This window comes from Lepidochelys kempii, chromosome 21 (assembly GCF_965140285.1).
Source record: "Lepidochelys kempii isolate rLepKem1 chromosome 21, rLepKem1.hap1, whole genome shotgun sequence".
Classification (NCBI taxonomy): Eukaryota; Metazoa; Chordata; order Testudines; family Cheloniidae; genus Lepidochelys; species Lepidochelys kempii.
The window spans coordinates 13,896,876-13,910,108 of NC_136400.1; the positions used below are offsets into that span (position 1 = coordinate 13,896,876).

Here is a 13,233-nt window from a genome sequence, read left to right on the forward strand (position 1 = left end):
GGCCGCCGGGGGCGTGGCAGCGCGTAGCCCCGCCCCTGCCCCGCCCCGCCCCCCGGTGCGGGCCCGGGCCCTGCTCCCGCGCCCGCTCCCCCTCGTGGAGACAGGGGGCAACTGTAGCCTGGAGTCTCTGCTCGGTGCCCCCGACCGGTTCCCTCCGCCTGACCCTCTGATTGAGGGGAAGAGCGAGAGACCCCAGCCCAGCCGCTGGCGCTGTGGGGACCATCATCACTGTCACCTGGGAGGGGTCCTATCACACGTGGGTGTAACCCCCCCCGCCCGCCCGCCCCGCACCACCCACCCCCCCCGCCCACCCCCGCACCGCCCCGCACCGCCCACCCCCGCCCGCCCCGCACCGCCCACCCCACCGCCCGCCCCCGCCCGCCCCGCACCACCCACCCCCCCGCCCACCCCCGCACCGCCCCGCCCCGCCCACCCCCGCCCGCCCCGCCCCGCACCACCCCCCCCGCCCGCCCCGCAACGCCCACCCCCCCGCCCACCCCGCAGCCGGGCCCATCTTGCCGGGCGCTCTCAGGAGAGGGCTAATCGGTGACTCTGGCCGCGGCACTAGGACACTCGAGGGGGTGGAAGACCTCGACTGTCCAGGAAGGTGTCCCCCCCCCGGGCTCTGGGCCCAGGCTAGGCTGAACACTTCTCCCTCCTGAAGGCTGCTGTGTCGGACCTTCTGTTTGCTTTTGTTTTGTTGCACAGTTTTGCTTTATCCTCTTTGGTGATTCTTTGTAAGTGTTACACAAATAAAATTCTTTTCTGCTTCAAAAAAAAAAAAAACTGTACCGTGGAGAGCACGGGGGGGGCACAGAGCCCCTGGCACGCGGGGGGGGACACGGAGCCCCTGGCATGGGGGGGAGACACAGAGCCCCTGGCATGGGAGAAGGTTTGGGGGGGGACACAGAGCCCCTGGCATGCGGGGGGGGGGAGGGGACACAGATCCCCTGGTGGGGGTGGGCGCGGGGACAGAGCCCCTGGCCTGGGGGAGGGGGATGGAGCCCCTGGCATGGGGAAAGGTCTGGGGGGGTGGACACAGAGCCCCTGGCATGCGGGGGACACAGATCCCCTGGCGGGGGGGGGGGGGGGCGCGGGGACAGAGCCCCTGGCCTGGGGGAGGGGGATGGAGCCCCTGGCATGGGGAAAGATCTGGGGTGGGGACACAGAGCCCCTGGCATGCGGGGGACACAGAGCCCCTGGCGGGGGGGGGGCGCGGGGACGGAGCCCCTGGCATGGGGAAAGGTGTGGGGGGGACACAGAGCCCCTGGCATGCGGGGAGAGGGAGGGGAGCCACCTTGGTCAGCAGGGAAGATGCGATGTGAGCTGTCTACACTGAGCAAACAGGCCCTTCATACAGTTTCGGAACCCCAGTGTGGCTCTCAGGCCAAAAAGTTTGCCCACCCCGGCTGTAGTGTCACCGTAGCCTATGGGGTCTGTGATTTACTACTCTGACAGAAGACTCCTTTCTGTTGCTGTAGAGTCTCCACTCCAGCGCTGCCTCTCTAGTGTTTCTAGAGTGGATGTAGCCTTAGATTGGTTTAAATGGTGCAAGCTAAACAGATAGACCCAGTTTAGGCTGATACTAAACTATCCCGGCTATTTGTTTTAGGATTGAGTCCGATGCTGGGTGCTTTCGTGTGACAATCAAAGAAACGGTGCCACCTTGTGGTGAGCAAATTATTAAAACTTGTATTTTACAGGTGACGGGCAAAGGAAAAGAAAGGTTAGGGATAACATTTTCAAAAGGACCCAAATAGCCTGAGCCCCACTGGCTTCAGGAGGCGCTTATGGTCCTACCTGCCGAAGTCACTTTTTCAAATGGGACTTACGCTGCTAAGTGTCTTCGGTGTTGTTGACAATTTTTTGCCCTCGGACTGTGCCATTTACAGTAGTACCAAACCATTCTCAGGTTCAGGATCCCCTTGTCGTAGGTGTCTGCACAGTGGAGTCCTGGTCCATGACAAGGGCTCCTCAGTGCTATGGTAATACAAATAATAGGTAACAATAATAAGGTGTGACAGGTTGGTGTTTCTGTTTTTCTTACATATGAAATGCAGGTCTTGTCTACCCTGGAATACTCTGGCAAGTGAGAACTAGTGAAAATAGACAAAAGGCGGAAGTCTGAGCAACTGAGAGGGGAAGGCGTATTTTAGTCATATTGTTCAAATCCTGTTGTCTTTTATGGTTTTGGTGACACCAGTGTCCAATGGCCATTTTGGAGAAAGGCTATTCGACACCTCTGCCCCACCCCAGTTGAAGTGTGGGAGCACACAATACATAGCCTCTGAGACGCCAAGAAGTCCTTTAGCCCAGTGCTTCTCAAGCTATCTGATGTGGGGGACCGGCAGTTTTTTTTCCCAACGTGCGCGCAGACCGGCAGCTGATGGCTCGCAGACTGGCACCGGTCTGCGGACCACCACTTTGAGTAGCACTGCTCTAGCAGAATTAGGGAACAGAAGACTTGACAATCCTGATATGTACAAGGTAAAAAAGAGGGGGGAGGGAGAATGACCATGCTTTCTCTGTAAACCACTGTGTTCCATATGATTTCTTGTCTGCCCCTGTTTCTCAGGATGGTTTCTTTGTGATTGTCTAATATGTTGTTACCTGCAAAGGAGAGAGAGACTCAACAGGAGCTATTGGCAGAGCTGGGGAAGGAAGGAAGTGCCATGCTTAGAGAAGCAGTATGGCCCAGTGGTTAGGGCACTGCTCTAGTTCTTGAAAGACTTGAATTCAGTTCCCTGCTCCACCACAGACTTTATGTGTGACCTTGGGTAAGTAATTTAGCCTCCCTGTGTTTTCCAGCTGTACAATGGGAATAATAGAGAGACAAGGTGGGTGAAGTAATCTCTTTTATTGGACCAGCTTCTGTTGGTGAGAGAGGCAAGAGGCTCTTTCTGAAACAGAGCTCTGTGTAGCTTGAAAGCTTGTCTCTCGCACCAGCAGAAGTTGATCTAATGAAAGGTTTTACTTCACCCACCTTGTCTTTTTAATATCCCGGGACTAACACGGCTACAACAGTGCATCCAGCAGTGGGAATAACAGCCCTTCCCTGCCACACACTTTAATGCATTGAAGTTTGTGAAGTGCTCAGATATTACGGTAATGGAGGCCAGCTAAGTACCCAAGATAGACAGTTCCTGGGGATTCAGTGTCCCTTGTTGCTAGATCTCCCAGCAAAACGTGGCACATTAGAACTAGGGTATTTATGTAACATATTGTGGATGAATATGAATGTGCAGGGAAAGGGCGTGTCTGGGTGTTTGCAAATTACATTTCAACCCTGACAGACACTTGGAGAGGAGCCTGCAAGCGTGTCAGCCGGGGGTATCATACTTTGGGAAGGGCACAGCCCAGACCCATCGATCTAGGCCCAGACATTGGAATTTTACCTGTGACTGATGGCCTGATCCTCCATCCCTAAAGAGCTAATATGCTGCTGTGGTGGTGGTGGTGGTCCTCCCCTTCCTGGGGTCAGGCCACACGCACTGGGAGGAGGAGGATTGAAATGACCCAGCAGGCTGCACATTCAGCCAGGCTTCCCTTTAGCAGGTGAAGAGTGCAGTACAGAGGGAGGAAACACCCTCCCCATCAGCCCCCTCAGTGGCTCTCATCTGCCCTGGGTGTGGTGGAGACTGGGTGGGCCATAGGTCACCTCTGGCCTTCAGTGCTTTGTTCCCTTGGAAGGGAACAGGTAAGGTCTTTGCTTCCCTTCCTGGGGAGGGGCAAGACTCAAGCTCCCACTTAGACTTCTGGTGGAGCTCCTGGCCCCCCACACTGGCCCTTGCAAAGGGGAAGTAGGTGACCACTCCTCCTCTGGACTTTGCCTGTCCCTCTCCATGGGGCTGCCATCCCCCACAGCCCCAGTAGCCTGCTAGCTGGTAGGGAAGGGGGGGGGGCTGAGAAATCAGGAGATACTGTGTGAATTTTTAAATAGGAGTTTAAAAAATCACCAACAGGTTGGGTCCACAATCCATAACCCTGCCCCCCCAATCCCAGATAGAGGAATGGCGGGTCGCAAAGGGGATGGCCACATGGGGCATAGAAGGCTTGTTAACAGGAGTGGATCAGGGCCTGCCCTTCCCTGACTTGAGGCACACTTGGGACAAGTCCTCCGGCTGGGGCTTGAAGGCTGGGAGGGAGCCAGGGACCTACCCTGCCCCCCACTGGCTGGGGCCCTGTGCTGTCAAGAAGGGGGGCTAGTACACAAAGCCTCTATGGGACCTGGAAGGCAGAGGGGCTGGGGCAGGGGCGGGGCTACGCCTTGATGAAATGCAGGGGGCGGGGCTTGGGGAGCAGGGCGGGGCGGAGGGGAGTCAGGCAGGGGGCGTGGCTCGAGGCCGAGGGGGCGGGGCTCGGCTCGGCCGGCGCTGCGGCGAGGCGGAGGCAGGCGGGGAGCTGCTCAGCTGGCTCCTGCGTCCGCCGCATCTCCGGGAGCCGGTGAGTGATCGCGGGCGGGGGACCCCTTCTCTCGGGGGGCACCGCCCCGACCCCCGCGATCTCTGAGCCGGGGGGGGCAGACTGCCCTGGGGGACCCTTTCGGGGGGCCACACGGCTCCGAGGGAAGAAAAGGGTCTCTGAGCCCGGGCCCCCTCTTATCGGGGGAGGGGGCAGACTGCCCTGGGGGACCCTTTCTCTCGGGGGGCTCAGTGCTCCAGGGATCTCCGAGCCGGCCCTCCCCGTGCTTTCGGGGGGAACACTGCTCTGGGGGGCCCCCTTTCTGTTGGGTGGAAGGACACATTGTCCTGGGGGGTCTCAGAGCCGGGGGGCTCCCTCTTCCCGGGGGGGGGCGCTTGTCTCTGGGGCGGCACACTGCTCCAGTGCTTTCCGCACTGGGATGTCCTGTCATGTCCTCATCATGCCCCCACTTCCTACTAGCCTTCCTGCTGCCGGGAGCCCGGGGGATACAGCCCCTCTCTGCAGTGAGTGAGCAGCGGTGTGGAGGCTCCATCTGGCCCTGAATTTTCCTGCCAGTTTTGGAGGCTTTTTCCACCCTCTTTTCCTGTACCGAGGTCAAGTGGGCTCTCTCCCACGTTGCTGTGTGAAACGCTCACACGGGCAAACAGGGAGCCAGGCTAGCTGCACCCCCACGAGGGTGAAACTGACTGGGCATGCAGTGCTGGTGAAGGCAGGCGATAACACAAGACTAGAAGGGGAAAAATTATTCCCCACCCTCTCCCAGGTGGCATTAAATACAACATGAAACCATGGAGGTGAACTGCTTTCAGGCGGCAGTGTGACTCTTCAAGTGACACTGTCCCTTAGACTTGATTTGGGTGCTTTTAACCCCTGTCCCCTCGGGCACTGGGGCATCTCCGCTGGGGCATTGTCCGCATTTGATGGCAATGTTTCAGAGTCGCAGCCGCGTTAGTCTGTATTCGCAAAAAGAAAAGGAGGACTTGTGGCACCTTAGAGACTAACCAATTTATTTGAGCATGAGCTTTCATGAGCTACAGCTCACTTCATCGGATGCATACCGTGGAAACTGCAGCAGACATTATATACACACAGAGAATATGAAACAATACCTCCTCCCACCCCACTGTCCTAAATTGGTTAGTCTCTAAGGTGCCACAAGTCCTCCTTTTCTTTTTGCAAATTTATTAGAGCATAAGCTTTCATGAGCTACAGCTCACTTCACTGGATGCATTCCAATGAAGTGAGCTGTAGCTCACGGAAGCTTATGCTCAAATAAATTGGTTAGTCTCTAAGGTGCCACAAGTCCTCCTGTTCTATTTGATGGAAATGAAACTGAGAGCCAGGGTCATCTGCGTAGGAACAGAGGCATTGCCATTCTAGGTCAGACCCAAGGTCCATCTTGTCCAAAGTCCCGTCTCTAGCAGTAATCCCATATCAGATGCTTCTGAGGAAGCTGTAAGAGTACCATAGTAGTCAGAGGTGATCCGTCATCAAAGCCTAAGTGTCTCGTAGTGAAGTAGGGCTAGGAACCAGGTGAGCTTGCTGTGGGTACCTCTCTCAAATCTTTGGGCTTTATCTGAGAAGAATGAGTGAAGCCAGCTTACCGTAACTCCATCATCCCTGTAGGTGAGCCCTCAGGGCTTCATGGTCAACAGTGTCTAATGTTAGCAACAGATCCAACAATCCTGGGAGATTTTCAGCTTTTGTGTCTACGAGGATGTCTCCTATCTGACCTGCCTCTGTACCTTATTCTGGTTTTGAGTCTAAATTGGGTGGGGGCTAGAGGATTGGTAGAGACCAGGTGCCACTGATGTGCCACCAGTTTCTCAATAATGGGTCTTTCAAAGGGACTGTTCAAGGCAGGAAGCTGACAAGATTGTTCACACCAAGAAATGGATTCTGGGGCAGCGGCTGCCCTGGTTTGTTCTCAGAGTGTTTGGGGCTAGTTTATCAAGGTGTGGATGGTAGTTGGCTGAAATTTGCTAAGATTTGCACAGGTTCCACAGTTGGATGGTGTCCTGGGAACTTACTGGGCCCAGGGCATCTTAACTGAGACGGTCTTCACTAATCCCACTTTCCAGAGGGGAAGAAGTTGAGGGGGTGGAGATGATAGCAGCAAGGTTGCTATGCCTTTGATGAGTCTGCCTAGGCTGGACATGGAGTCTCAGGTGGCACCAAAGACCACATGAGAGAACTTTAAGGTTTTCATGATGGACGTGAGATCTTGTTATCTGCATGGGTATTATTGGAGACTCCAGTGCCAGACTGGACAGCAGCTCTTATTGTTCTGCTAAGGAAGCCAGTGAACTTCTTGGGATGGTCCTATTGCCACTCGCTTAGCAGGCGTGTGGGCTCAGATGGCTCTACCTCCTTGGTGGGGTACCTCCGTGTGGTGTGAGAGGAGGCCATATCATCTCCTCATCTCATTGAGCAGCCCCTGGACTGAGCTGCTCTGGTCCTGTACTGGTGGTGGTTTCCCGCCAGGTCTCGGTGTGATACAGGCTAAGCTGTGTGTTTCCTGTGGATGCTGCTGCTTTTATTGACTGAACTTGTCTTGCTTTGCTTGTTCCTGAGAATCAGGCTGCTGATCCCGTTTTGCCACAGAGATCAGACAGGATAGTCTCGGGAGGGGTCTGGAGAAAGTGTCTGCCCTTGGTCCCTTGCTGGGATATTTGCCTCTGTCTACTGGGGGAGGAGGGAACAGGGTTGGCTTGGTGTGTCTGTTCTCAGGCTTTGTCCTTCTGCAATCTGTCAGAAGCCTGGGTTTCAGTGAACCTCCTGGCCCCTTGCTGGTACAGCGCTCTGGAGTGTGGATGTGCCTGAGTACACAATGGCTGTGCGGGGGGGAAGTTGAGGAAGAGAGGATAAGTCCTGGGGAGAGCGGGGGTGGGTTCGTGGGTTATAAGGTCCCTGGTGGCTCATGTCACCATGGCATATTGCAAAAGAGATTGGCTTCCTTGCCAGAGTCCAGCCACAGAGATGGGAATTTTGGGAGGAGAGGAACAGAGATCGAGCCCTGGAGCCCGTGATCCTGTTTTAAGGCCACCTAACCCAGGTGTCTAGTGCATGGGGACTTTGATGCAGGTACTGCAGCTGTTGGAGATGGGGCAGGAGGAGATGTGTTTAAAAAAAAAATTATGAACAAATGTCTGGCACCACTGTCATCATCTGGCACAATTTACCCTGGTAAAGTTCTGGTTTAATCTTCTCCAGAGAAGAAATATTAGATTCTTCAGCACACAGTGAGAGCCTCAAATCTTGTCTTCTAAAAGAAGGGGTTTTCTACTTTGGAATATCTGATCTTCTCTCCCCTGCCACCGCCTCAGATAACTTGCAAACATGGACTGGGAAATCTCTGAGCCATTAATTGAAGGGGTGGCATGTTGAATCCTCAGCAGAGCTTTTCCTTCAAGTGTTTGAGCTAAATGTGTGAACAGAATCAGGGTTTAAATGGTCTGGGGGCTGCTGCGCGCACAGGCTTCCGCTGAGATGACTAATGGCGTGAGTTAAAACCGATGTAGTTATTTTGGTGCAAGCTGTGTGGGTATTCGTGGAATAAAAGTAGCTACAGAGAACGGAGGCCTTGTCTGAACACGGAAGTTGCACTGGTAGAACAAAAACTGGTTTAAAATGTAGCTTGAGCCAAACAGGTGCAAACCCTTGTGTGTACTCTCTGATGTTGGTTTAACTAGTGCCTGTGAGGCTATACACAGAAATAGCGAAATGGGTTTTCATTCACACTTGTTATTTCAGTGCAATGTTGTGTGTGGACCACTTCTATTTGTCCATCCTCCTCCCCCGTCACACACCCCTCTCGCTATCTAATCCATCATATTTATGGTGATGCGGGACATGGAATATATTGCAGATCGTGAGGTGCTCAGATACATCATTATGAGAGGCCGGGTGGTGCTGTTACCAACCCTGCCACGCGCAGACCAGCTCCAGCAAGGGGGCACTTTGAGCTGAGCGCGGTAATTGGACAGGCCGCTGTCATCGGCCCAACGCAGGGCCAGCTGATGGGCATGTGCTGTGGCAGGGTGACAAGATGCGAGAGCGGGGCTGGCTCCTGTGTGCTCTCATCTGCGGGGTGCTGCCGAAGCCGCTAGCTGACTGCGATCGTGATGCTACCCCAAGTGCTGCTGTGTAATGCTCTGTGCCCCTGCAGTGGCTGGTTGGGAAGTGGCTCCCCTGAGCGAGCGCCGGTGGGTGACGTTGATTGCTGCATTGGTGGAGCGCTTGGCTGCCCCCAGGTGAGTGCAATTTCAGGGCAGGAAATGCCAAACTGTGCACCCAGCTCTCTCTCTGGGGGAGGTGATCTTGTGCCCTGAGCAGATAACTGCCTCTGTCTGACGTCCTGAAATAGCAAGCCCTCTGCTGCGTGGCTGGGGAGGAGGCGAGGCTGCTGCTGGGATTGTGTGCTCCAGTTTCCCATGATAGAAAGGGTCAATCGCCTTGGCGGGGCTCACGTTGCGCAGCTCTGTAAGAGAAGCCGACCTCTGTTCAGAACTGCCGCCCGCCAGCCTGGTGCTGTGCGGAGAGAGGGCTCTGCTTTCATTCTTGGCTTGCAGTGAGCAAAGCCCAGACTTCTTTCCCCACCCCGAAGCATAACTCAAGACATGGCTAATACATGGGGACGGGGCAAATCTGATCTGCTGGGGCCTTGACGTCCCTGTTATACCCATGGGATTTCTGTACCCCGTAACACATCCGAGAGATACGCTCACTTAAAGAGGAGTCCTCTTCATGGCCGGGGGGATGGGCTTGGGCATCAGATACACTGAGCCCTAGCTGCTGCTTTGAGCCTGCTGTGCCCCATCGGCGAATCTTGGCAGTCAGTGGCTTTTCCTGTCCGGAAGTTGCTAGTCAGATCCCATCTGCTGTGTGGGCACGGACACAGATTTCTACCTGTCGGTTAGTTTTCTGCATCAGGGAACAGCATCCCCTTGTCCGGGCTCTTCCTTCGTAAATCAGGGAAAGAGCTTGTAGTATTGCTGGGGAATGAGCATCGCGAGAGCTCCCCCGGGGGTACCTGAATTTCCAAACCATGCCCTAGTCTGACTCCCCATTCTTCTTACTGTTGTCCTAATGCCCAGAAGCCCCAGGCATGGACCAGGCCCCCCTTGTGCTAGTGCTCTACAGGCACAGATCAAAGACCGCCCCTGCTCCAAAGAGCTGACAATCCAAGTAATGCATCAGTCTTTTCTATAGCCCGGTGCTTGGCATCCGTAAGAGCTCTCTGTTTAGTACCTCCTGCTGCTTCTCTCCCCTGTGAAGAGTCAGAAAAGGCACCCGAGCTTTCTTGGCTGCGGCTGGTTCAAGCCGCCTGCTGATTTAGATCTAAGAGGGAGCGACTTGCTTTTCCTGAGCTGTTCAGGCCAGTGGTTCTCAGCCAGGGGTATGCATCAACTCATCGAGAGATTTGCCTAGTTTTACAACAGGTGACATAAACAGCACTAGTGAAGTCAGTACAAACTAAAAAAAGAACAGGAGGACTTGTGGCACCTTAGAGACTAACCAATTTATTTGAGCATAAGCTTTCGTGGGCTACAGCTCACTTCATCGGATGCATTCAGTGGAAAATACAGTGGGGAAATTTATATACACAGAGAACATGAAACAATGGGTGTTACCATACACACTGTAACCAGAGTGATCAGGTAAGGTGAACTATTACTAGCAGGTGAAAGGGGGTGGGTGGGGCGGGGAACCTTTTGGAGTGATAATCAAGGTGGGCCATTTCCAGCAGTTGACAAGAACGTCCGAGGAACAGTTGGGGGGAGGGGGGAATAAACAAGGGGAAATAGTTTTACTTTGTGTAATGACCCATCCACTCCCAGTCTCTATTCAAGCCTAAGTTAATTGTATCCAGTTTGCAAATTAATTCCAGTTCAGCAGTCTCTCCTTGGAGTCTGTTTTTGAATTTTTTTTATTGAGGAATTGCCACTTTTAGGTCTGTAATCGAGCGACCAAAGAGATTGAAGTGTTCTCCGACTGTTTTTTAAATGTTATAATGTTACAAACTAAAGTTTCACACAGATAACGACTTGTTTATACTGCTCTATGTATGATACACTGAAATGTAAGCACACTATTTATATTCCAGTTGATTTATTTTATACTTGTATGGTAAAAATGAGAAAGGAAGCAATTTTTCAGTAACAGTGGCTGTTACACTTTTGTATTTGTATGTCTGATTTTGTAAGCAAGTAGTTTTTAAGTGAGGTGAAACGTGTGTGTGTGTGTGGGGGGGGTTAGCATGATGCTGGTCCAACTCCACACCACCTCTGCCTGGGTTAGGGATTCCCTGGAGGGTGGAGAAGGCGTCACATGCTGCAGGACCAGCTTCCTGCAGAATAGTGAGATGGGTTCAGGCAGCCTCGTTGTGGGGCATTGAGGTGCCATGAGAAAGGACCTGGGGATTACAGTGGATGAGAAGCTGGATATGAATCAGCAGTGTGCCCAAGAAGGCCAACAGCATATTGGGCTGTATTAGTAGGAGCATTGCCAGCAGATCAAGGGAAGTGATTCTTCCCCTCTATTCAGCACTGGTGAGTACTGTGTCTAGTTTTGGTACCCCCCACTACAGAAAGGATGTGGACAAATTGGAGAGAGTCCACTGGAGGGCAACAAAAATGATTAGGGGGCTGGGGCACATGACTTATGAGGAGAGACTGAAGGAACTGGGCTTCTTCAGTCTGCAGAAGAAAAGAGTGAGAGGGGATTTGATAGCAGCCTTCAACTACCTGAAGGGGGGTCCAAACAGGATGGAGCTGGGCTGTTCTCAGTGGTGGCAGATGACAGAACAAGGAGCAGTGGTCTCAAGTTGCAGTGCGGGAGGTCTAGGTTGGGTATTAGGAAACACTATTTCACAAGGAGGGTAGTGAAGCACTGGAATGGGTTCCCTAGAGAGGTGGTGGAATCTCCCTCCTTAGAGGTTTTTAAGGCCTGGCTTGACAAAGCCCTGGCTGGGATGATTTAGTTGGGATTGGTCCTGCTTTGAGCTAGACTAGATGGCCTCCTGAGGTCTCTTCCAACCCTAATCTTCTATGATTCTATGAGGCAAGTGGCTTGCTTCAGAAAAGGGTCCATGCTTGGGTGTGCTAGACCTTCAGGTGGGGAGAGTAGCTAGCCCTCCCCATGTCCTCAGTCAGGGAAGAGCCCACTAAAGAGCACTACGTTCGAGGAGCAGACGGCACGGGAACGGCAACATCCATCAGCAAGGCGGGGCGGGAAGCACAGGGCATCACTTTCCCCCTTCCAGCCCCAATGCTCCTTCTTTGAGGCAGGACCATTTCAAGAACTGCCTCAGTGCACCTCTTCCCACCCTGTCCTAATTGCCCTAGCACTGGTGATGGGTGCGGCTGGAGGCTCTTGGCTCTCCTTAGCCACCCTCTCTTCTCCTTGCTGCTGCAGTTGGGGCCCCTTCCTGCTTTCCTTGAGCACCTGTCTTTGTGTGTCTTCCAAAGATTTCTTTGCACTCCTCTCAGGCCCTGCACAACCTTCTCTTCCCAGCCCCTGCACACTCTGCTGCTGGTTTTGGTCGGCTACCTTGCAGGAGATGGTGTAGCTGAGGTGATGCTGAATATCTTGTCGCCTTGTTGGATTTTGATCCCCACCCGCCTCCCCGCATGCAATGCTGTGAAGTCGTTTTTGGTACCATCTCCGATGAGCTGCCTTCACTCCCTTTCGGTTCTCCTACCCCTCGGGGAAAGGGAAGTGTTAAGTGTGAGAGCCACATGGACAGATCTTGCTTTTCTCTCCGGCTGCGTTGCTGCTAGAATTTCTTTCCCCTGAAACTTCCCACAGTTGCTACCATGGGCATGGTTCCGTCAGGGGAGCCCTGGTGCGGAGCGGTTGCTGGCAGTCTACCTGTTGTGGAATGAACAGCAATGGTGATCGCTGGTGCCTAGAGGCTGAATTCAGCACCTTCCTTTGGTACTCCTCCTCCGGAGACCTGCTGGAGTTGTGCCGTGTGTGAGGCTGCCTGGATGGGGCCAGCTTGGTCACCTTCCTGTGGACTGACTTGACTGCAGTGCAGTTCTTTGCAGTTCTCTTGGCTGGGTGCACAGTGCATGTCAGTAACATTTCCTGCCCCCACCTGAGGGTGGCATTGCTGTGTCAGTTAGGGCTCTGCCCCAGAGCGGCCTAACATGATGCAGTCAAATGGCTGCTGCCTTCTGGTATCTGCTTACTTGCTTATCTTGGTATTTTGTTAGCTGGGGTGTGGCGTAGGCTTGTCTACACTTTAAACTCTGCAGTGGCATAGCTGTAGGTACTCCACCTCCCCAAGAGGCGGTAGCTAGGTCGATAGAAGAATTCTTCGGTCAACCTAGCACTGTCTACGTGGGGACGTAGGTTGGCTTAACTATGCCCTGAACAATGTAGTTACACTGACCTAATTTTCTTGTGTAGACCAGGCCTTGCAAAGGCAACTGTCTACCCAGTGGAGAATAATAGATGGCCTACTGCCATTGCACACCTTGTAGTCAAAAGGGGATTGAATGCCTGCCCCTCCATCTGTGCTTCTCACTTCCCTCGCCCTCTTGTTGAGATGCAGTTGGCACACTTAGCTTTGCAAGGTGAAGGACTCTCACGTCTAGCCAGGCTTTGCAGACAGACGGGAGGGGAGGGCACGCAGGGCTGAAGGATGCTTTGCACCACACATGATCCTCTCCAGCTGAGCTCATTTTGGACCTCAAGATGTGTGGCTGGAAACACGGGTATAAAGCTGGCAGTAGACTGGATTTCCCCACGTACTGGTGCTCTGTGAACAGTTACAGTTGGCAAAGTGCTGCTCTGATCTGCAGT

General features: G+C 53.8%; 1 protein-coding gene across 8 annotated transcripts in view; it reads left to right on the plus strand.

Moving 5' to 3' along the window:
- Nucleotides 1–4,353: 4,353 nt before the first annotated feature.
- The window catches only part of PPFIA4 (PPFI scaffold protein A4), a 166,069-nt gene continuing 157,189 nt past the window's right edge, over nucleotides 4,354–13,233 (plus strand). For 6 of the 8 annotated variants that reach the window (XM_073320166.2, XM_073320174.2, XM_073320175.2 and 3 more), the window contains exon 1: nucleotides 4,354–4,443. The gene's annotated coding sequence lies outside the window, so the exon portion shown is untranslated. Of the gene's footprint in view, nucleotides 4,444–8,526; nucleotides 8,676–13,233 lie in introns of those variants that run through there. The other 2 variants (XM_073320169.2, XM_073320168.2) reach the window with 2 other exon arrangements.